Source organism: Coregonus lavaretus, assembly GCF_964263955.1.
Source record: "Coregonus lavaretus genome assembly, chromosome: 19".
NCBI lineage: Eukaryota > Metazoa > Chordata > Actinopteri > Salmoniformes > Salmonidae > Coregonus > Coregonus lavaretus.
The window spans coordinates 5841840-5863492 of NC_140006.1; the positions used below are offsets into that span (position 1 = coordinate 5841840).

The following is a 21653-nucleotide window of genomic DNA, read 5'->3' on the forward strand; positions in this document are numbered from 1 at the left end:
TAGACTGGCCACTGCCAGTAACCTTAAAGGAGTTACAACGCTTCTTGGGATTTGTGAACTTCTACCGACGCTTCATCAGGAATTTCAGCTCGGTAGCCTCTCCCTTAACCTCTATGACTAAGAGAAATGCACCACACCTCACCTGGTCAACTACAGCACAGGAGGCTTTCGCAGAACTCAAGTCACGTTTCACATCTGCCCCCATCCTCCACCACCCTAATCCTGAAATCCCGTTTACAGTTGAGGTGGACGCTTCTAATACGGGCATTGGAGCCATCCTCTCACAGCGGCACGGATCCCCACTCAAGCTCTATCCGTGCGCCTATTACTCCCGCAAACTTAGTCCAGCCGAACAGAACTACGACGTCGGAAACCGAGAACTGTTGGCCATGAAAGCAGCTATGGAGGAGTGGCGTCATTGGCTGGAGGGAGCTAAACACCCGTTTGTGATTCTAACTGACCACAAGAATCTGGAATACTTGCGATCTGCCAAGAGACTGAATCCCAGACAAGCGAGGTGGGCTCTCTTCTTTACACGATTTGACTTCACCGTTACCTATCGTCCCGGTTCAAAGAACACCAAAGCAGACGCATTATCACGCCAACACGACGGTGTAGTTCCCACTGAATCCAAGGAAACCCTGCTTCCTGAGTCATTAATCGTGGCCCCTATTCAGTGGGACATCATGACAGAGCTCACCCAGGCCAATTCACAAAAGACCCCTCCTCCCGAATGCCCCCCTAACAAAACTTTTGTACCTCAGGATCTCTGTCAGAAAGTGCTACAGCAAGTTCACTCCGTACTCAGCTCCGGTCATCCTGGAATCGCTGCCACTGTTCACCTGCTTCAGAACAGCTTTTGGTGGCCAACCTTGCGGGCAGACACAATAAAATTCATTAACGAATGCACCACCTGTAACACAAGCAAACATCTCAGACAACTACCATCGGGCCTACTGCAACCACTGCCAGTTCCCCACCGACCATGGTCCCATCTTGCCATAGACTTTATTACCGATCTTCCCAAGTCCAATGGGAACACCACAATACTCACTGTCATAGATCGCTTCTCCAAGGCCTGCCGGTTGATTCCACTTCCCAAACTGCCCACAGCATTGGAAACAGCCGAACTCATGTGCAACCTTGTGTTTCGCTTCTATGGCCTGCCTGAGGACATCGTGTCGGACCGGGGGCCCCAATTCACATCCAGAGTATGGTCAGCATTCTTCCAACAACTCAACATCAACATTAGCCTCACTTCAGGATATCACCCACAATCTAATGGTCAGACAGAACGCCTCAATCAGGAGATCACCCGGTTTCTCAGAGCCTACTGTCATCAGAACCAAGCAGACTGGAGTCGATTCCTCATGTGGGCGGAGTATGCACAGAACTCACTCCAGAAACCCTCCACCGGTCTAACTCCATTCCAATGTGTAATGGGCTTCCAACCTCCCCTATTTCCATGGTCAGGGGAACCCACCGAGGTACCCTCTGTCAACGATTGGCTCCAGAGAAGCGAGGACATCTGGAGTCAGGCTCACACCCACTTGCTACGTGCTGTCAGGAGACAGAAGTTGCAGGCCAATCGTCACCGTCGCCCCAATCCCGAATATACTCCAGGTCAATGGGTCTGGCTATCCACTCGAGACCTACGCCTCAGACTTCCTTGCAAGAAACTCAGTCCCAGGTATGTAGGTCCCTTCCAAATTGTTAAACAGATTACACCAGTTTCCTTCCGTTTGGCATTACCCTCTAATTATCGTATCTCTCCCACTTTTCATGTATCACTTCTCAAACCCGCTGGTGGTCCGAGAGCGGAGGAGGAGGAGCAGACCAGTGATCAGGGCCCCCCACCCATCTTGGTGGACGGCGAGGAGGCATATCAGGTTCGAGATCTACTCGATTCCAGACGCCGGGGCAGGCTCCTCCAATATCTGGTGGATTGGGAGGGGTACGGACCGGAAGAGCGATCCTGGGTTAATACAGAGGACATACTCGACCCCGCACTCATGACTGAGTTCCATAGGACGCACCCGGAGAAACCGGGCCCCCGACCTCGAGGAAGACCCCGGCGTCGTTCGCCTCTTCGCGTCAGGAGCCGCTCGCAGGGGGGGGGGGCTCTGTCACAAACGAGACTCCCGCTGTTCCTCCTGCTCACCACCAGAGGGAACCCTCTCCTGAGTATTAAACCCCTGAACTACATTTCCCACATACAGTGGGGAAAAAAAGTATTTAGTCAGCCACCAATTGTGCAAGTTCTCCCACTTAAAAAGATGAGAGAGGCCTGTAATTTTCATCATAGGTACACGTCAACTATGACAGACAAAATGAGAAAAAAAAATCCAGAAAATCACATTGTAGGATTTTTAATGAATTTATTTGCAAATGATGGTGGAAAATAAGTATTTGGTCACCTACAAACAAGCAAGATTTCTGGCTCTCACAGACCTGTAACTTCTTCTTTAAGAGGCTCCTCTGTCCTCCACTCGTTACCTGTATTAATGGCACCTGTTTGAACTTGTTATCAGTATAAAATACACCTGTCCACAACCTCAAACAGTCACACTCCAAACTCCACTATGGCCAAGACCAAAGAGCTGTCAAAGGACACCAGAAACAAAATTGTAGACCTGCACCAGGCTGGGAAGACTAAATCTGCAATAGGTAAGCAGCTTGGTTTGAAGAAATCAACTGTGGGAGCAATTATTAGGAAATGGAAGACATAAAAGACCACTGATAATCTCCCTCGATCTGGGGCTCTACGCAAGATCTCACCCTGTGGGGTCAAAATGATCACAAGAACGGTGAGCAAAAATCCCAGAACCACACGGGGGGACCTAGTGAATGACCTGCAGAGAGCTGGGACCAAAGTAACAAAGCCTACCATCAGTAACACACTACGCTGCCAGGGACTCAAATCATGCAGTGCCAGACGTGTCCCCCTGCTTAAGCCAGTACATGTCCAGGCCCGTCTGAAGTTTGCTAGAGTGCATTTGGATGATCCAGAAGAGGATTGGGAGAATGTCAGATGAAACCAAAATAGAACTTTTTGGTAAAAACTCAACTCGTCGTGTTTGGAGGACAAAGAATGCTGAGTTGCATCCAAAGAACACCATACCTACTGTGAAGCATGGGGGTGGAAACATCATGCTTTGGGGCTGTTTTTCTGCAAAGGGACCAGGACGACTGATCCGTGTAAAGGAAAGAATGAATGGGGCCATGTATCATGAGATTTTGAGTGAAAACCTCCTTCCATCAGCAAGGGCATTGAAGATGAAACGTGGCTGGGTCTTTCAGCATGACAATGATCCCAAACACACCGCCCGGGCAACGAAGGAGTGGCTTCGTAAGAAGCATTTCAAGGTCCTGGAGTGGCCTAGCCAGTCTCCAGATCTCAACCCCATAGAAAATCTTTGGCGGGAGTTGAAAGTCCGTATTGCCCAGCGACAGCCCAAAACATCACTGCTCTAGAGGAGATCTGCATGGAGGAATGGGCCAAAATACCAGCAACAGTGTGTGAAAACCTTGTGAAGACTTACAGAAAACGTTTGACCTGTGTCATTGCCAACAAAGGGTATATAACAAAGTATTGAGAAACTTTTGTTATTGACCAAATACTTATTTTCCACCATAATTTGCAAATAAATTCATTAAAAATCCTACAATGTGATTTTCTGGATTTTTTTTTCTCATTTTCTCTGTCATAGTTGATGTGTACCTATGATGAAAATTACAGGCCTCTCTCATATTTTTAAGTGGGAGAACTTGCACAATTGGTGGCTGACTAAATACTTTTTTTCCCCACTGTACCTGGCTCTGATTACCGTTGCACCTGACTCCCATCAGTAGACTATTTAGGTGCTCTCAAACTCTCTCTCTTTGCGAAGTCTTGTTTACCCTGGTGATCATTCCTGAGCGTTTTCGCCTGTGTCTGTCTACCCGTGGATTTACTCTGGACTGTTTTTCCCTCCTTGATTCTTTGCTGCCTGCCCTGGACTATATTCTTTACTGGACTGATTTTTGTAAGTTTGCTGCCTGCTCTGACCTTATGCCTGTACCTGGATTACGAGTTGCCTTATCCCTACTGTTGTGTCTGCTGGCGATTGACCCTGTTTGTACGACCAAGATTGTAATAAAACTGCAAATGGATCCTCACTCTCCTGGAGCGTCATTACACAATATTTGTGACCTGTTGCCACAAGAAAAGGGCAACTAGTGCAGCACAAACACCATTGTAAATACAACCTGTATTTATCTGTGTATTTTTTCCCCTTTCGTACTTCAACTATTTGCACATTGTTACAACACATAGCCAATAATATAACATTTGAAATGTCTCTATTATTTTGAAACTTTTGTGAGTGTAATGTTTGCTGTTCATTTCTGATTGTTTATTTCACATTAATATATATATATATATATATATATATACAGTGGGGAGTATACAAGTATTTGATACACTGCCGATTTTGCAGGTTTTCCTACTTACAAAGCATGTAGAGGTCTGTAATTTCTATTATAGGTACACTTCAACTGTGAGAGACGGAATCTAAAACAAAAATCCAGAAAATCACATTGTATGATTTTTAAGTAATTAATTTGCATTTTATTGCATGACATAAGTATTTGATCACCTACCAACCCGTAAGAATTCCGGCTCTCACAGACCTGTTAGTTTTTCTTTAAGAAGCCCTCCTGTTCTCCACTTATTACCTGTGTTAACTGCACCTGTTTGAACTTGTTACCTGTACAAAAGACACCTGTCCACACACTCAATCAAACAGACTCCAACCTCTCCACAATGGCCAAGACCAGAGAGCTGTGTAAGGACATCAGGGATAAAATTGTAGACATGCACAAGGCTGGGATGGGCTACAGGACAATAGGCAAGCAGCTTGGTGAGAAGGCAACAACTGTTGGCGCAATTATTAGAAAATGGAAGAAGTTCAAGATGACGGTCAATCACCCTCGGTCTGGGGCTCCATGCAAGATCTCACCTCGTGGGGCATCAATGATCATGAGGAAGGTGAGGGATCAGCTCAGAACTACACGGCAGGACCTGGTCAATGACCTGAAGAGAGCTGGGACCACAGTCTCAAAGAAAACCATTAGTAACACACTACGCCGTCATGGATTAAAATCCTGCAGCGCACGCAAGGTCCCCCTGCTCAAGCCAGCGCATGTCCAGGCCCGTCTGAAGTTTGCCAATGACCATCTGGATGATCCAGAGGAGGAATGGGAGAAGGTCATGTGGTCTGATGAGACAAAAATATAGCTTTTTGGTCTAAACGCCACTCGCCGTGTTTGGAGGAAGAAGAAGGATGAGTACAACCCCAAGAACACCATCCCAACCGTGAAGCATGAAGCATAAATTGCAAATTAATTACTTAAAAATCATACAATGTGATTTTCTGGATTTTTGTTTTATATTCCGCCTCTCACAGTTGAAGTGTACCTATGATAAAAATTACAGACCTCTACATGCTTTGTAAGTAGGAAAACCTGCAATATCGGCAGTGTATCAAATACTTGTTCTCCCCACTGTATATATATATATATATATATATATATATATATATATATTTAATCTTTATTTAACTAGGCAAGTCAATTAAGAACAAATTATGTTTAACAATGACGGCCTACCAAGAGGCAAAAGGCTTCCTGCGGGGATGGGGGCTGGGATAAAAATTTAAATGTAGGACGCAACATACATTACGACAAGCGAGACACCACAACACTACATAAAGAGAGACCTAAGACAACAACACAGCATTGCAGCAACAGATGACAACACAGCATGGTAGCAACACAAGATGACAACAACACGGTAGCAACACAAAATGGCAGCAGCACAACATGGTAGCAGCACAAACATGGTACAAACATTGTTAGGCACAGACAACAGCACAAAGGGCAAAAAGGTAGAGACAACAATACATCACACGAAGCAGCCACAAGTGTCAGTAAGAGTGTCCATGATTGAATCTTTGAATGTAGAGATGGAGGTAAAACTGTCCAGTTTGAGTGTTTCTTGCAGCTCGTTCCAGTCGCTAGATGCAGCGAACTGAAAAGAGGAGCGACCCAGGGATGTGTATGCTTTGGGGACCTTTAACAGAATGTGACTGGCAGAACGGGTGTTGTATGTGGAGAATGAGGGTTGCAGTTGGTATTGTATGCAGAAAGGGGGGAGTGAGGCCTAAGAGGGTTTTATAAATAAGCTTCAACCAGTGGGTCTTGCGTCGGGTATAAAGAGATGGCCAGTTTTCAGAAGAGTATAGAGTGCAGTGATGTGTCCTATAAGGAGCATGTGTGGCAAATCTGATGACTGAATGGTAAAGAACATCTAGCTGCTCGAGGGCACCCTTACCTGCCAATCTATCAATGACATCTCCGTAATCTAGTATGGGTAGGATTTCTTTGGCAATGTAAACATATTTTTCCCATGCCAATAAAGCCCTTTGAATTGGATTAAGAGAGTGAGAGAGTGAGAGCGAGAGAGAGAGAGAGAGATGGAGGGAAATAACAACCTACTCTACAGTAAGTCTAGCCCTGTTGAATTCATGAGCTCAATGTGTGTGTGTGTGTGTGTGTGTGCATGCGTGCCCTGTAAGACCCTCTGAGAGTGCAGCCAGGAGAACAGAGAGCGAGGGAGCAACAGCTGAATTGAGGGAGAGAAGAAGGGAGCGACAGAGGGATGACATTTTCTCTCAGCTCCAAAGTGTGTGTGTGTGTGTGTTCCCTCTTCCTTCTATCACCTTGGCATCAAACATCACAAACCATTACCAGTGGCGGAATGAAAGAGAAGTCAAGCGGAAAGAGGAGAGGGGATGAATAGGGGTATAAGGGAGGAGGAGAGTGTGTGCGAGGGGGTTAAGAAGAGATTGAAGGAGAGAAAAATTGGAGGGGATGGGGAAGGAGAATAGGAGGAGAGGGGATGAGAGAATGGGAGGAGGAGAATGGAATGAGAGGAAGGAAGGAAGGAGAGGGAGAAGGAGAGGGCTGATGTGAGCCCTCTGACAACCCTTTTCGTCCAATGGTGAAGGCGACGCAATTTGATGCTAAATCCCAGAATGCATTGGGAATCTGTATTGACCTCACATCTCGCAGCATAGCGCCACCATTATCAAACGGCATGAGAGAGCTAAGCTTCACTTACAAATGCACGTGCACACACACAAACGCACATGCACTCACACACCAGTCGTAAAGAGACTGTTTTCCATCCAGTAGTGCACTATGTAGGGTATGGGGTGCCATTTGGGATGCATCCCTAGTCAGGGTTTTGTTTTGCTACAAACTATTGCTATTGCACAGTGAGTCTTAGCATCGAGTATAATAGTGTCTGTCTCTGCAGTGGTTTGTAGTTGATCAGTATTCTAGCCTGACGGATAAATTATACAGTACAGTAAATATGCTGCAGGCTAAAATATCCTTCCATACAAATCTTATAATAAGACCTTGTGGAGAATATAATGGTCCTAACCTAGTGCTGTGTTTCTGTGGACAAACTAGTGCACTTCATTGAGGGGGGCTGTGTGTTTTTGTGTGTGCAAGTGAGTGTGTGTGTATGTACAGTATATGTGTGAGTGCGTACATCTGTGTGTGTGTGTGTGTGCGTGTGTGTGTGTGTAAGTGAGCGTGTGTGTGCGTGCGTTTGGTTTGTACGTTTGTGCGTGCGTATGTTTGTGCAAGCGTGTTTTGTTTGTACTTTTGTTTGTTCGTGTGTGTGTGTGTGTGTGTGTTAAGTGTGTGTCTGTACAGCACCTGGTGTCTGGTAGTTGAGTCGTCTCATCTCCACAGGGTCAGAGGAGTTGCCCAGCAGTGTGTCCTTCACCCCTCCTGAGTGGTCGTCTTTGGGGAGGGGAGACATTCTCTTCCTATAGGGGGAGGCAGACAGGAAAGGGTTTAACCATGATCACAATTACAAACACACACTTACAAATGCACGTGCACACACACAAACACACATGCACTCACACACCAGTCGTAAAGAGACTGTTTTCCATCATTACGAGTTAGGAGAGATTACCTATCTATCTCTGAATTAAATGATTGTGTGTGTGTGTGTGTGGGGGGTGTGTGTGAAGACTGTGTGTGTGTGCGTGTGTGAGAGATATGAGAGAAGACCTATCTATCTCGGAATTAATCTCTGCGCTCTGCACTCTGCACTCATCTGTGCATTGACTGAGGTCTGTGTAGAACATCTGTGTAGAAACATAAGGTTCTCCACACTCGCTCATCTGCTGCTCGATGTGGATATTTTCCCAGATATTGAAAGTGTCACGGCTCCTCCCGTTGCTACCCTCCGGCGCTCTGATTCGCCGGTCTACTGAGCCACCGGTCTGAGCGCACCACCTAGGCAACACCGGAATGGAAACCCAACACACCCTAATCACCTCCAGCGCACCTGCACCTCATCATCTCATCACCACCCCTATATAGCCCTGGAATGTTCAGCGTTGTGTTGTGTGTGATTGTTAGTGTCTTGTCGTGTACTCGCTCTTTGTTGTTCTCTTGCTCAGTGTTAAGTAAACCTTTACATTTTTGATTCCTCCATCTGCCTCCTGCCTCTTCGTATCCTCAGTACTCGTCACAGAAAGCCGTTCAGCATGTAAAATTATGTATGCTCACAATTGTGATTAAATAATTATGCATCATTCGCTTCCCTTCACTCATCAATCACCCATTCTCCTCCTTTCTACCCATCATACTTTACTTCATTTATTTCATCTGCTGTTATATGTGTGAAATTAGTTTCGGTATGAGTTATGTTTAGTTTCGAGGCAATTATCGGGGTGATTATCAGCTGGGCACTGCACTTTCAACTGTCGGAAGAAGGAGCAGAGCAGGTCGTACTGTTTGGGAGAAGGAGGTGCAACGGGGGAAAACCATAAATAAATGACATGCCCTCCTAAAACTGCTTCTAAATCAAATCAAATCTAATTTGATTGATCGTGTACACATACAATGCATTCAGTAAGTATTCCGACCCCTTGTTTTTCCCCCCTCATCAATCAACACACAATACCCCAGACTGTGCATCTGTAGAAATAACAGACCATGAACAGGAGCCATGAACAGCGCGACCATGTCTATCGGCTCCATGTTGTTTCTTAACTCCAATTCTGTTTGTGATATTACGATTCTAACACCGACAGTTTGTTATATACTGTAGACTTATTTAGGAAAAGTCAAGGACGGAGGGGGGCATGACTTAAAAAATGGCAGAGTAATAAAAAAAGAACATTCATGAGCAGTCAGAATGACTGCTTTAGTGATTGTAGTTGTCACGACTTCCGCCGAGGCTGCCTCCCCTCCTTGTTCGGGCAGGTTTCGGCGTTCGGCGTCACCGGCTTACTAGCTACTGCCAAACCATTTATCATCACTGCATTTGTCTTGTCTTCAATCACACAAACCTGGTCCTTATTCCCTCATTAGTCATTGCATAAGTGTTCCCTCTGCTTCCTTGTCTGTGTGGGTGATTGTTTATTGTGGAGGTTAGTGAAGCTCGGTGGAGCTCGTGTATTTTGTATCGACGGGAGTATTTCCCGTATGCCTTGTATTTTCCAGTGCGCCTGTTATGTGCCCTGGAGTGTGTTTGACGCATTTCTACGTAAAACTGTATTTTGCGGATTAAAGCCTGTTATTCTGTGATTTACCCTCCTGCGCCTGATTCCTTCAACAACACCTCATCACAGTAGTGTTAACAGGCTAGGCCTTTATTGTAGTAATTACCAACAAAAGTGAGTAACTACTGAACAAATTAATTTATTTTACAAACTACTTTTAACCTATTTTCAACTAAATACGGAGCAAAACATTAAAAAGACAGTCCGAACACAGAACTGGTTCAGATTCTTAAATAGGCCTACAATAATAATAATGATAATACAAAGTATAATAAATATTTTAAAAAATACATTCAACTTAGAAAATTGCATCAAACCTGTGTGTGTGTGTGTGTGTGCGTGTGCGTCTGTATGTTTGTGTGTGTGTGTACAGTGAGAATGGCATGCATCTACAGGTTCTACCTGGCCACAGCAACTGTTATCTGACGCTACAGAGCTTAGGCTAATACTAGCTAATGTTAGCAGCGTGACGCTAGGGTAATCTCTGAAAAGCATTTCTTCCTCTCTTCTCTGACCGAGAACAGACCAAACGTTATTTTTTGACTGTCTTTTTTTTTGCCATTCATGAATGTGTTATTCAATGCGTTTCTATGGGCTATAGTAGTTATCAATTTATCCTCCAAACACCGGCTTCGAGGGCATTATCACTTTTATACAACAGATTACCAACATATTCAAATAATGATTGACATATTTTAATTAAAAACGTTATTTTGATTAATTTATTCATACTATTTCATTCTTCCACGAGATATAGTCCCGACACAAATCTAGGGTTGTTACCCAAGCCGGCTGGTCGTTCGTTCTATCGGTTCGGTTGCCAGAGATTCCCAGTCGTTAAGTATTTTTGTTAAAAATCTGTGGACGCCACCCAGTCGTTAATTCTAAATGTTCCATTGCCATGATGGCTGGCAACGTTCTTATCCCTTGCTTGCTAGCTAGCCAACTACGGCTAATTTACAGTCATGTCAAACAGTGCAGCCAGAATAACAACAAAGAATCTTCGTTTGCATTTGTGTAAACGGTTTTCTAGTGACATTTATTTGGATGCATCCATAACAATGAGCTAATCATGCTCGATTTCGCCTGGCATAGAACATTTGCTCTGTCACCAGGCCACTGTTCAGAAGAGATATCCAATTAACGTTACACAGCTAACACAAAAGCTTCAAACTGAAGCTGCAATGACAGTAAATTAGCTGAATTGTGTTTTTCTATTGACATTCCTTTGTATATATGCATAAAAATGAGGCTGATTCACGATTTCGACTGGCTGAGAAAAGCTGCCAGCCTGTCTGTCTCATCCCGACTCCCGATACGTTCATTACTATGGGACAGCTGGAGATCAAATTTCAATATTGACACAATGTTGCAAATGTTGGAGAGACAGACAGCAAGGATAATACAAATGTCCGCTGTTGAAAACCAAATGCTAGTCTAAAAGAAATGGGAGATAATGTCTAGATGCTTTTTACAGCGTAGATCTAGTATATATAAATTGTCTGACTGGGCTGATGAGACAGTGGATTGCGCAGTCAGATGGAGCAGAGTAAATAAGCCTTTCAACATCATAGATTTAGTAAATTGTGGAATAGACACCAGCTGGAATGCAGTTTTAACCAATTAGCATCCAGGATTAGACCCACCCTGTAAGGGTTGGTGTGAGGTGTGACCCAGGTGCGGTGCAGGATAGACAGTAGGTAGTAGGCAGAGATGATGAAACAAGGATCTTTACTGGTGGTCCCAAAACCAGGATACAAAATAACGGACTTGTCACGAAAAAATAAAGGAGGAGCAAATTGGTCTCCAAAAACAGGTTGAAAGCAAACATATAAAATACTAACTATGACTGAAAACAACAATGAAACAGGGAGAACACTTCTCAAGTACCTGTACATAAGTCTCGCGATCCGACACTGATTAGTACTGTTTGGCATCGAGAACTAGCAGAGAAAACAGAGCAAGGGAACACAGGGAAGTGAGGGCAAAAATACACAGGTGAACAGGTAGACACAGGTGACATCAAAAGACAATGATTGGTCCAGACTGTGAGTGAGGAGGTGCCTAAGGTTGTCGGAGGATGACACCTAGTGGGTCGCTCCGTAACTGCGAACCCGCATGGTGGGGGGTAGTTGCAGGCGGTAGGCCACTGTGTTGACTCACCAGACCACTCTGAAAGGCCCGACGAACCGGGGGGACAGCTTCTTGGACTCCACGCGGAGAAGAAGATCCCGCGTGGAGAGCCACACCCTCTGTCCCGGGCGAAAAACCGGTGCCAGGCGACGGCTGTGGTTGGCCTGATGTTGAGACTTGACCGAGGCCGCTTAAACGGCGCCCGTACCTGCCTCCAGGTGCGAAGACAGCGACTGATGTGGGCCTGGACCGACGGGACCACAGCCTCTTCATCTTGCTCAGGGAATAGGGGTGGTTGGTACCTGTATTGACACTGGAAGGGGGACATGCCTGTGGACGAGCAGAGAAGTGTGTTGTGGGGGTACTCCGCCCACGCCAGTCGCTGACTCCACGTAGCTGGGTTGCTGGAGGCATAGCACCTCAGCACCCCCTCCAGATCCTGGTTGACGTGCTCCGTCTGCCCGTTCGACTGGGGATGGAAGCCGGAAGACAAGCTGACGGAGGCGCCGAGGCAGGTGGCGAACGCCTTCCAGAACCTGGAGGTTAACTGAGGACCCCGATCTGACACCGCATCTTGGGGAAGGCCGTGGACCCGGAAAACGTGCTGCACCACCAACAGCCGTCTCCCGGGCCGACGGGAGTTTGAGAAGGGGAATGAAGTGGGCAGCCTTGGAAAACCGGTCCACAATAACCAGGATGACTGTGTATCCATCAGAGGGGGGTAGGGCGGAAATAAAATCCAGCGAGATGTGGGACCAGGTGCGCTTGGGGATAGGCAGGGGTCCGAGCAGCCCTGCCGCGGGCTGACGTGAGCTCTTCTTGCGCATGCACACCAGGCAAGCAGCCACGAAGGCGCACGTATCCCCCTCAGCTGATGGCCACCAGAACCTCCTACGCAGGAACTCCAATGTCCTGGCGTCCCCCGGATTGGCTGGTGAGGTCGGACGTGTGCGCCCACTGAAGCAGTCGCGAGCGCGCAGCCTTAGGTACGTACATCCTCCCCAATGGACCTCCGCCCGGATCAGGCTCCCGCCGTAGCGCTGCTCTGACCAGCCTATCGATTCCCCATGAAACTGGGGCAGCAATCAGGGCATTGGGGACAATGGGGTTGTCCATCTCCACCAGGTCCACAGGGACGAACTGCCTGGCCTGGCGCAAGTTTAACTTCTTGACCCCCTGAATGTAGGCTAAGTTCTTATGGTCAGTCCATTTGACTAATGGATGTGGGGCCCCATCTAGCCAATGCCTCCAGTCCCCCAGGGCGAGCTTGACCGCTAGCAGCTCACGATTCCCCACGTTGTAATTCCGCTCTGCAGGGGACAGCCGAAGGGAGAAAAAACGCGCAGGGGTGAGTCTTACCATCCGTGAGGAACCGCTGAGACAGGATTGCTTCCACTGCAATGTCTGATGCATCCACCTCCACAATGAATGGCAGAGACGGATCAGGATTCCCTAGGTCCGGGGCCGATGTAAAGCTCTGCTTAAGCACTTCAAATGCGTTCCCCGCTTCCGGGGTCCAGGCGAAGGACCGCAAGCTCGTCTGGGTGAGGGCTGTCAATGGAGCGGCTAGGGAGCTAAAATTGCGAATAAATCGGCTATAAAAATTAGCGAACCCTAAAGACCATTGTAGTTGCTTGAGGGATGAGGGCTGGGGCCAATCCAGTACCACGCTGACCTTGGCTGGGTCCATCTGTTGATCCCCCTGAGTGACAATGAACCACAGGAAGGAGACTGTCTCTGTGTGGAACACGCAATTCTCCGCCTTGATGTAGAGCTGGTGATGGAGAAGGCGTTGGAGGACCTGCCAAACGTGTTGCTGGTGTTGACTCATGTTCTTTGAAAATATTAGGATGTCATCCAAATACACAAAGAGGCAGTAGTCGAGGAGGTCCCGGAGCACGTCATTGACCAACGCCTGGAACACCGCAGGCGCGTTGGCTAGACCGAACGGCATGACTTGGTACTCGTAATGCCCACTGGGTGTGTTAAAAGCAGTCTTCCACTCGTCCCCCTACCAAATCCTCACCAGGTTGTAGGCATTTTGTAAGACCCGGGCTCCCTGCAACGACTCAAATGATGTCGTCATCAAGGGGAGTGGGTAGCGGTTCTTAACCGTTATGTCGTTGAGCGCCCGGTAATCAATGCATGGCCACTGCCCACCAGTCTATCCGGGGTTTGTGGGTGACCAGCCAGGGGTACCCGAGGATGAGGGGACACTCTGGAGAGTCCACAATGAAAAACTGGATATCCTCCCATAGCCCCCCTGCCACCCGGACATGCACGTGGACAGTGCGCCGGTTGATGAAGCCCGACCCCAACGGCCGGCCGTCCAGGCCCATGACTGAAACCGTCTCGGAGAGGGAGAGTTACGGAATGCTCCACCCTTGGGCCAGCCCAGCGTTCATCAGGTTTCCCGCGGCCCCCGAATCCACCACACTGAACCCTGTCGGGGAGAAAAGTCTGGGAGTCTCTAGGGTTGGGGTTTCGGTTCCGGCTCGCTAGCACCCCTCCCGATAATAGCGAGCCCTCCCGTTTCCCAGCTTCTCCGGACTTGAGTCGCAGTGGTAATCTGCCTGGCCGCAGTACAGGCAACGTCCCTGGCACAGACGTCTCTGCTTCTCCATCCTGGACAAGCGTGCCTTGCGTCATCCTCTCTCATGCGCCCTCTCAAGACGCTGATTGTCTACCCGCACCGAGAGGTCGACGAGGCCGTCCAGTCTCTCAGGCAGCTCCCTGAAGGAGAGTTCGTCCTTCATCCCCTCCGATAGCCCCTGCGTGTAAAGGATGACCAGGGCGACCTCCTCCCATCCTGCCTCTTGAGCCCAAGTCCGGAACTCCCTGCAGCCCTCTGGACGTCCGTCGTACCTCTCCGGAGGTGGTAGGCAATGTCACAGGCGAGACTGGAGACGCCGCTGCCGCGGCTTCCGCTCTGCCGGCTGCCGGGGCTGGTCGGGTGTCCACCCGCCTCTGCACGGCGATCTTCAGCTGGCGGAGATTCTCGTGATCTGCTGCAGGCTGCGGTCGTGCTGGTTTAGCATAGCTCCCTGCATTGCCAACGCGCTGCGATACTGCGCTGCCTTCGCTAGGTCCATATTGGCTCTGTTTTCTGTAAGGGTTGGTGTGAGATGTGACCCAGTTGCGGTGCAGGATAGACAGTAGGCAGTAGTCAGAGATGGTGAAACAAGGATCTTTACTGGTGGTCCCAAAACCAGGAAAAATCACGAAAAAATTAAGGAGGAGCAAATTGGTCTCCAAAAACAGGCTGACAGCAAACACACAAAATACTAACTGTGACTGAAAACAACAATGAAACAGGGAGAACACTTCTCAAGTACCTGTACATACGTCTCGCGATCAGACACTGATTAATACTGTTTGGCATCGCGAACTACATTTTTACATTTTAGTCATTTAGCAGACGCACTTATCCAGAGCGACTTACAGTTAGTGAGTGCATACATTTTAAACATTTTATTTTGAACTAGCAGAGAAAACAGAGCAAGGGAACACAGGGAAGTGAGGGCATGAATACACAGGTAAACAGGTAGACACAGGTGACACCAATTAGATAATGATTAGTCCAGACTGTGAGTGAGGAGGTGCCTAAGGTTGTCGGAGTTGACACCTAGTGGGTCGCTCCGGTACTGCGAACTCTCCTGTAACACCACCCCTTGTGTAATTAACAATAATCAATATTAGCAAACTTAATTTATTTAAAACTTCTAAATTCTATAGTAGGGCCATATAGGTTATATAACGTAATTAACAATATCAAAAAAATGTCAACGATAAGTGGTCGGTTTGGTCTGTGTCGATAATTTTTGGTTTATCGTCAGCGTCCTAAATGGCACCATTTTCCCTATATAGTGTACTACCTTTGACCAGTACCCAATAGGGTGCCATTTGGGACGCAGTATTAGTCACCCCACCTGGCATTTATTTGACAATGGGCCATTCAGACAGAGACCCAGCTCAGACAGAGACAGACTGAGTCAGACAATTTAGATTGGAGCCGACCTTGAAGGGTGTGTGTGTGTGTTCAGATTGGGGTTGACCTGGACACACCACACACCACTGTCAACGATCATATAATGAACACAGCACAGTAATACACCACAGCCACAAAACAAGATATTTCAACATGACATGACACTATAGGTGGGAAATGCACTAGTTAATACACTGTAAAACATCTTGTTGTTTCAACTTAAGACGAGTTACCTAACTTTTGTCAACTGAACAACTGAACTTGATGTACTGAGTTGACATAACTTATAATAACTAGTCCAAAATTGCAGAGTAACATTTTGGAAGTTAAAACTACTCAAATATTTTACAGTGTACAACCATAGTACTAGAACATAGTACTGCTAAGGCCAGGAGTTTCTGAACAATCAGGACCACATCACTGAATAGCAAGACAACGAATGGCAGGGTGTTAGTCGAGGTGGATGAAACCATGGCTAATATGTGACAGTAAGTACCCACCTCTCCTGTTTGCTGCATACATTGGAGAGAACATAGAGGAGAGGGAAGGAGGGTTAATAGTGATCAGAGCCCTAACGTAGCGATATAGGGGGGAACAGTCAGAGTGGGACTTGAACCAGCAACCTTCGGTTTAGCTAGCCCTAAAGTCAGTTGAGGTAGAAGTAGAGAGTATCACTGTTCTCTGATATATCTAGAGATGTGCAGTGAAAAGGCAAGCTGGCAGGGAGGCCAGGCAACCTGTCTGCCTCTCTCCTATAGCTCCTGTCAATCTAGTACTGTCTGTCTGTGGTGAACCATCTCTAACACACACAGAGAGACAGAACGAGACAGAGGCCCTGCTCCCCAGCAGGTAGCAGTCTGATGGCCTATTATTACTGGAGCTGCAGCCCTCACACAGCAGTGGGGAATGAAAGGTCAGAGACAGTCTATGCTACAGGGTGGCAGGGGAGAGATGGAGTCAACAGCATGGATGGGGGTGAGGGGGCTCTTTGTGTGTGTATGTGTGCTTTTGTGTGTTTCAGTGTCTGTGTCTGCATGTGTGTGCGTGCATGTGTGAGTGTGTGTGTGTGTGTGTGTGTGTGTGTGTGTGTGTGTGTGTCAGGCTGACTTGGCTTTGTATGTGGTCCCTGCCTGTTTCAGAGTCTATTGTTGCTTATGACAGGCTAAAGAGCCAGAGAGAAAACAGGTTTTAATTATTTTTAAATACTTCTCTTTTCTCTTATGTCTGTCAGAGTGTGAAGGGTATGCCCTGGTCAAAAGTAGGGTACCATTTTGGACGCATCCGTTTTATAACAAGTAATGTTAGGAGGTATTTCAATTGCAGGGGTTGAGAATCACACGAGGTGCAGAGAGTTGCATAGGGGTGCAGTGTGTCTTTATCAACAATCACAGTCGTTGATGCAATGTGTGGTAACCTGCATCAAGGCGGTGTCACTGGCACACACATTACGTCACACACACACACACACACACACACACACACACACACACACACACACACACACAGAGAAACACACACATACCCTACATCTCCCCCACCCTTCATCCATCCCCCCTCAGACACACACATAGTGTCTCACACATACACAGTGTCTCACCTCTTGAAGAACAGAATGGCGATGACGATGATGATGATGAGCACCACAGCCAGGACAGGGCCCATGACCCACAGCATCTCTGGCTGCTCTACACTCCTGGCTATGTTAGGGTATACCTGGATAGGGTCTGAGTACGGACTAGCTGAGAACGTTCTCTAAGGAGGGAGAGAAGAGAAGGGGGAGAGGGGAGTTAGAATACATACACTGAACAAAAATATAAATGCAACGTGCAAAGATTTTACTGAGTTACAGTTCATATAAGGAAATGAGTCAATTGAAATTAATTAATATGGCCCTAATCTATGGATTTACATTTTTCACATGACTGGGAATACAGATATGCATCTGTTGGTCACAGATACCTTTAAAAAAGGTAGGGGCGTGGATCAGAAGACCAGTCAGTATCTGGTGTGACCACCATTTGCCTCATGTAGCGAGACACATCTCCTTCGCATAGAGTTGATCAGGCTGTTGATTGTGGCCTGTGTAATGTTGTCCCACTCCTCTGCAATGGCTGTGCGAATTTGGTGGATATTGGCGGGAACTGGAACATGCTGTTGTCATGACTTGCCCTCATGGGTTGAGGATCAAACATGCCGGCTAGGCAAAGGTTTGAACACCCCCTTTCCTGGGGGCCAGTTTTATGACTGGTCGTAAATACCGTGCAGACTTTCTCTTACTTGCCATGAAGTATTGGGAGAAAGGACCCCTTTGTTAACAAAGGAAGTCTTCCTGCCAAAACTCCAACATCCAAAAGTGGATAATGAAACAAGAGTCCTACTTAAAAGTATGTGGGAAATGGTTGGTGGGGACTTAAAGAACAATCATGTCAAGTTTGTTACTATGTTGTGATGTCATTAAAGACAGTGGAACAACATAACTATCTCTGGGGGGTACACTTCCCAGTTATGAGGTTTGCATCTAATTGTTGTATAAAACGAATGATTAAGTATAATAATACTTTTATGAAGATAACAATGTGATTTTAGCATTCTAGATGAGATGATTGTTTTCCATATTGATTTGTTCTCAGTCAGTGGCCACGCCCAGATGAGCACAAACATGATGGAACGCCCCTTTTACCCCGAGTGCATAAAAAGCCTTGAAAACATTTTAACATTAGACCAGCAGACATGAAGCGTCCGTTAAACGTTACAAACTGGTTTAAAATTACAACTCCATTACCAAAGGAAGACCAAGCATACCACGGTATAAGCTGTATGTTGCAAATGGTTGATTTTCTACAAGACCAAGAAGCGTGAAGCTGAAGCTTGTGACAAGTACTGAGTATACAAAGAGGCAGGATGCAGACGCAGGAATTAACAAGGTCAAGGTTTTCTTAAACAATGACAAAGAGATATAACAAAGATAGAGTACACGAAACGAAGCTAAACAATCACACACAACATCATAAGGAACAGTCCAGGGCTAAATAGGGGAGGTGATGAGATGATGAGGTGCAGGTGCGCTGGAGGTGCTTAGGGTGCATTGGGTTTCTATTCCGGTGTTGCCGAAGTGATGTGCTCAGACCGGTGGCTCAGTAGACCGGCGAATCAGAGCGCCGGAGGGGAGCAACGGGAGGAGACGTGACAAAACTACACGTTACAAAATGGTTAGACCAGAAAGACCAGAGAACGTGAGACGTTAGTCCACACGTTTGAAATGGAGAAACTCAGAAACTCTCAACCTCTTCACAAGGTGAAGAAGAAGACAATGCACTAGACCTTATCATTTCAGTCTGCAGCTGGCATGTATAGTCGTCTAGAGAACTTTCACTAAAGACACCGCTGGTACATCTGAATTATTCATTCTAACCACAACTATGACCAGAAACTCTACCAAGTACATTGGGATCTCTAGTGGGCAAACCATAGGCCTACATCATCAACTCAACTATTGAGGGCAGCTACACGTAAATACATGTTGCATTTATAATCCGCAGTAACTACGATAGTTTGAATCTCTCTCTCCCTTCCACTCTGACCGTCCTTCTACCCAAGCATTCATGCTATTGTTAGTCCAGTCCACTAGGGACCTGTTTTTATTGTATTATGTTAGTAATCAATAACCTGTGTGTGTTTGTCTTGTGTTATTATTTAGTTAGTTAGTAAATAAATAATTAAGCCAATTTGTGTATTGCTGATTCATCAATAAGGTTAGGGTTCTTGCAGGTTCAAGGATTATGCGACGTTCAGAATGAGAATGATAAGAAGTAATTGACTGTTATTGATATATAACATATATCTTCTAAGAGTTTAATTCGGGAGATGGTAACTCGTCAAACAACTTCTTCCGTGGTGCCCCAAATTTCTAATGACTTAATTGTTACATGATTAATTTAATCAAGTGACAATTAAACATAGTTAGGTGATTCGATAAATAACAGTCATACATTAAAGTAAGACAGGTCACGACACTGTCATACACGTCGATCCAGAGCATTCCAAACATGCTCAATGTGTGACATGTCCGGTGAGTATGCTGGCAATGGAAGAACTGGGACATTTTCAGCTTCCAGGAATTGTGTAGCTTCGTTGTCTGTAGCTTATGCCTGCCCATACCATAACCCTACCGCCACCATGAGGCACTCTGTTCACAACGTTGACATCAGCAAATCGCTCGCCCACACGAAGCCATACACGTGGTCTGCGGTTGTGAGGATGGTTGGACGTACTGACAAATTCTCTAAAACGACGTTGGTAGAAAAAATAATTTTATTTTTTGGTAGAAAAAATAACATTAAATTATCTGGCAACAGCTCTGGTGGACATTCCTGCAGTCAGCATGGCAATTGCACGCTCCCTCAAAACTTGAGACATCTGTGGCATTGTGTTGTGTAACAAAACTGCACATTTTAGAGTGGCCTTTTATTGTGTAATGATCATGCTGTTTAATCAGCTTCTTGATATGCCACACCTGTCAGGTGGATGGATTATCTTGGCAAAGGATAAATGCTCACTAACAGGGATGTAAACAAATTTGTGCAAAATATTTGAGAGAAATAAGCTTTTTGTGCCTATGAGAAAATTCTGGGATTTTTTTATTTCAGATTATGTAACACTTTATAAGGGGTGTGGTAGTTTGACTGTCATCTAAAGCATCAACAACAAACTTCCTTAACAAGTCGTCTTATAGTTCACTGTACAGTATCCGTAGAGAGCAAAGACAGCGAGTGACACAAAGAGAGAGAGAGAGAGAGAGAGAGAGAGAGAGAGAGAGAGAGAGCATATAAAAAGATAAGGAGAGAGAGATACCTGGCCCACCACTCCACCCTAGACTTGAACAGCCTTTACGACCAGGTCCACCTATACAAGGCAACTGAGCAGTGCCCACCTTCGCCCGGATCCTAATGGATATCGCCCTCAACCGCAGACCCAACACCTCACACAGGAGCAACAGATCAACAGACACCCCGCCCAGACCAGCGAGACACTCTCCCGGACCTACACATAGAGGACCCCCGCCGAGAGGAACTACATCCAGACCACAGCACCACCAGCCACATCCACACCCCCACCCCCACCAATTAACACCCCCCCAAGTCAACCATGCCCACACCCCACTTAGGCCCCCTCAGATCAGACCTATGCCCCTCCTACTCACCCCATGCCCTCCACTCCCGCAAAGAGGGCCTCAACATGAAAGTCACACATACAGAAATACAGACATTGTCATCCTACAAGAAACATGGTATAGAGGAAACGGACCCACTGGGTGCCCCCTAGGTTACAGAGAGCTGGTAGTCCCATCCACCAAACTACCAGGTGTGAAACAGGGAAGGGACTCAGGGGGTATGCTAATTTGGTATAGAGCAGACCTAACTCATTCTATTAAATTAATCAAAACAGGAATATTTTACATTTGGCCAGAAATTCAAAAGGAAATGATCTCAACAGAGAAAAATGTCCTCCTGTGTGCTACCTATATCCCCCCACTATAATCCCCATACTTGAATGAAGACAGCTTCTCCATCCTGGAGGGGGAAATCAATCATTTCCAGACCCAGGGACATGTACTAGTCTGTGGCGACCTAAATGCCAGAACTGGACAAGAACCTGACACCCTCAGCACACATGGTGACAGCATTCCCTCCCCCATATGCCCCCCTAGGCATAACTACGACAACATAACCAACAAAAACGGGTCACAACTCCTGCAGCTCTGTCACACGCTGGTTATGTATGTACATAGTCAGTGGTAGGCTCTCTCTCTCTCTCTCTCTCTCTCTCTCTCTCTCTCTCTCTCTCTCTCTCTCTCTCTCTCTCTCTCTCTCTCTCTCTCTCTCTCTCTCTCTACTCTC

General features: G+C 46.6%; 1 pseudogene across 1 annotated transcript in view; it reads right to left on the reverse strand.

Annotated features, from left to right (window-relative positions):
* The window catches only part of LOC311146919 (receptor-type tyrosine-protein phosphatase F-like), a 144991-nt pseudogene that overhangs the window by 28876 nt on the left and 94462 nt on the right, over positions 1–21653 (reverse strand). Inside the window, exons 10-12 of the transcript in view lie at positions 17354–17508; positions 16257–16268; positions 7771–7883 (exon numbers count right to left, since the gene is read on the reverse strand). The product of the transcript in view is annotated as a receptor-type tyrosine-protein phosphatase F-like (transcript). The remainder of the gene's footprint in view (positions 1–7770; positions 7884–16256; positions 16269–17353; positions 17509–21653) is intronic.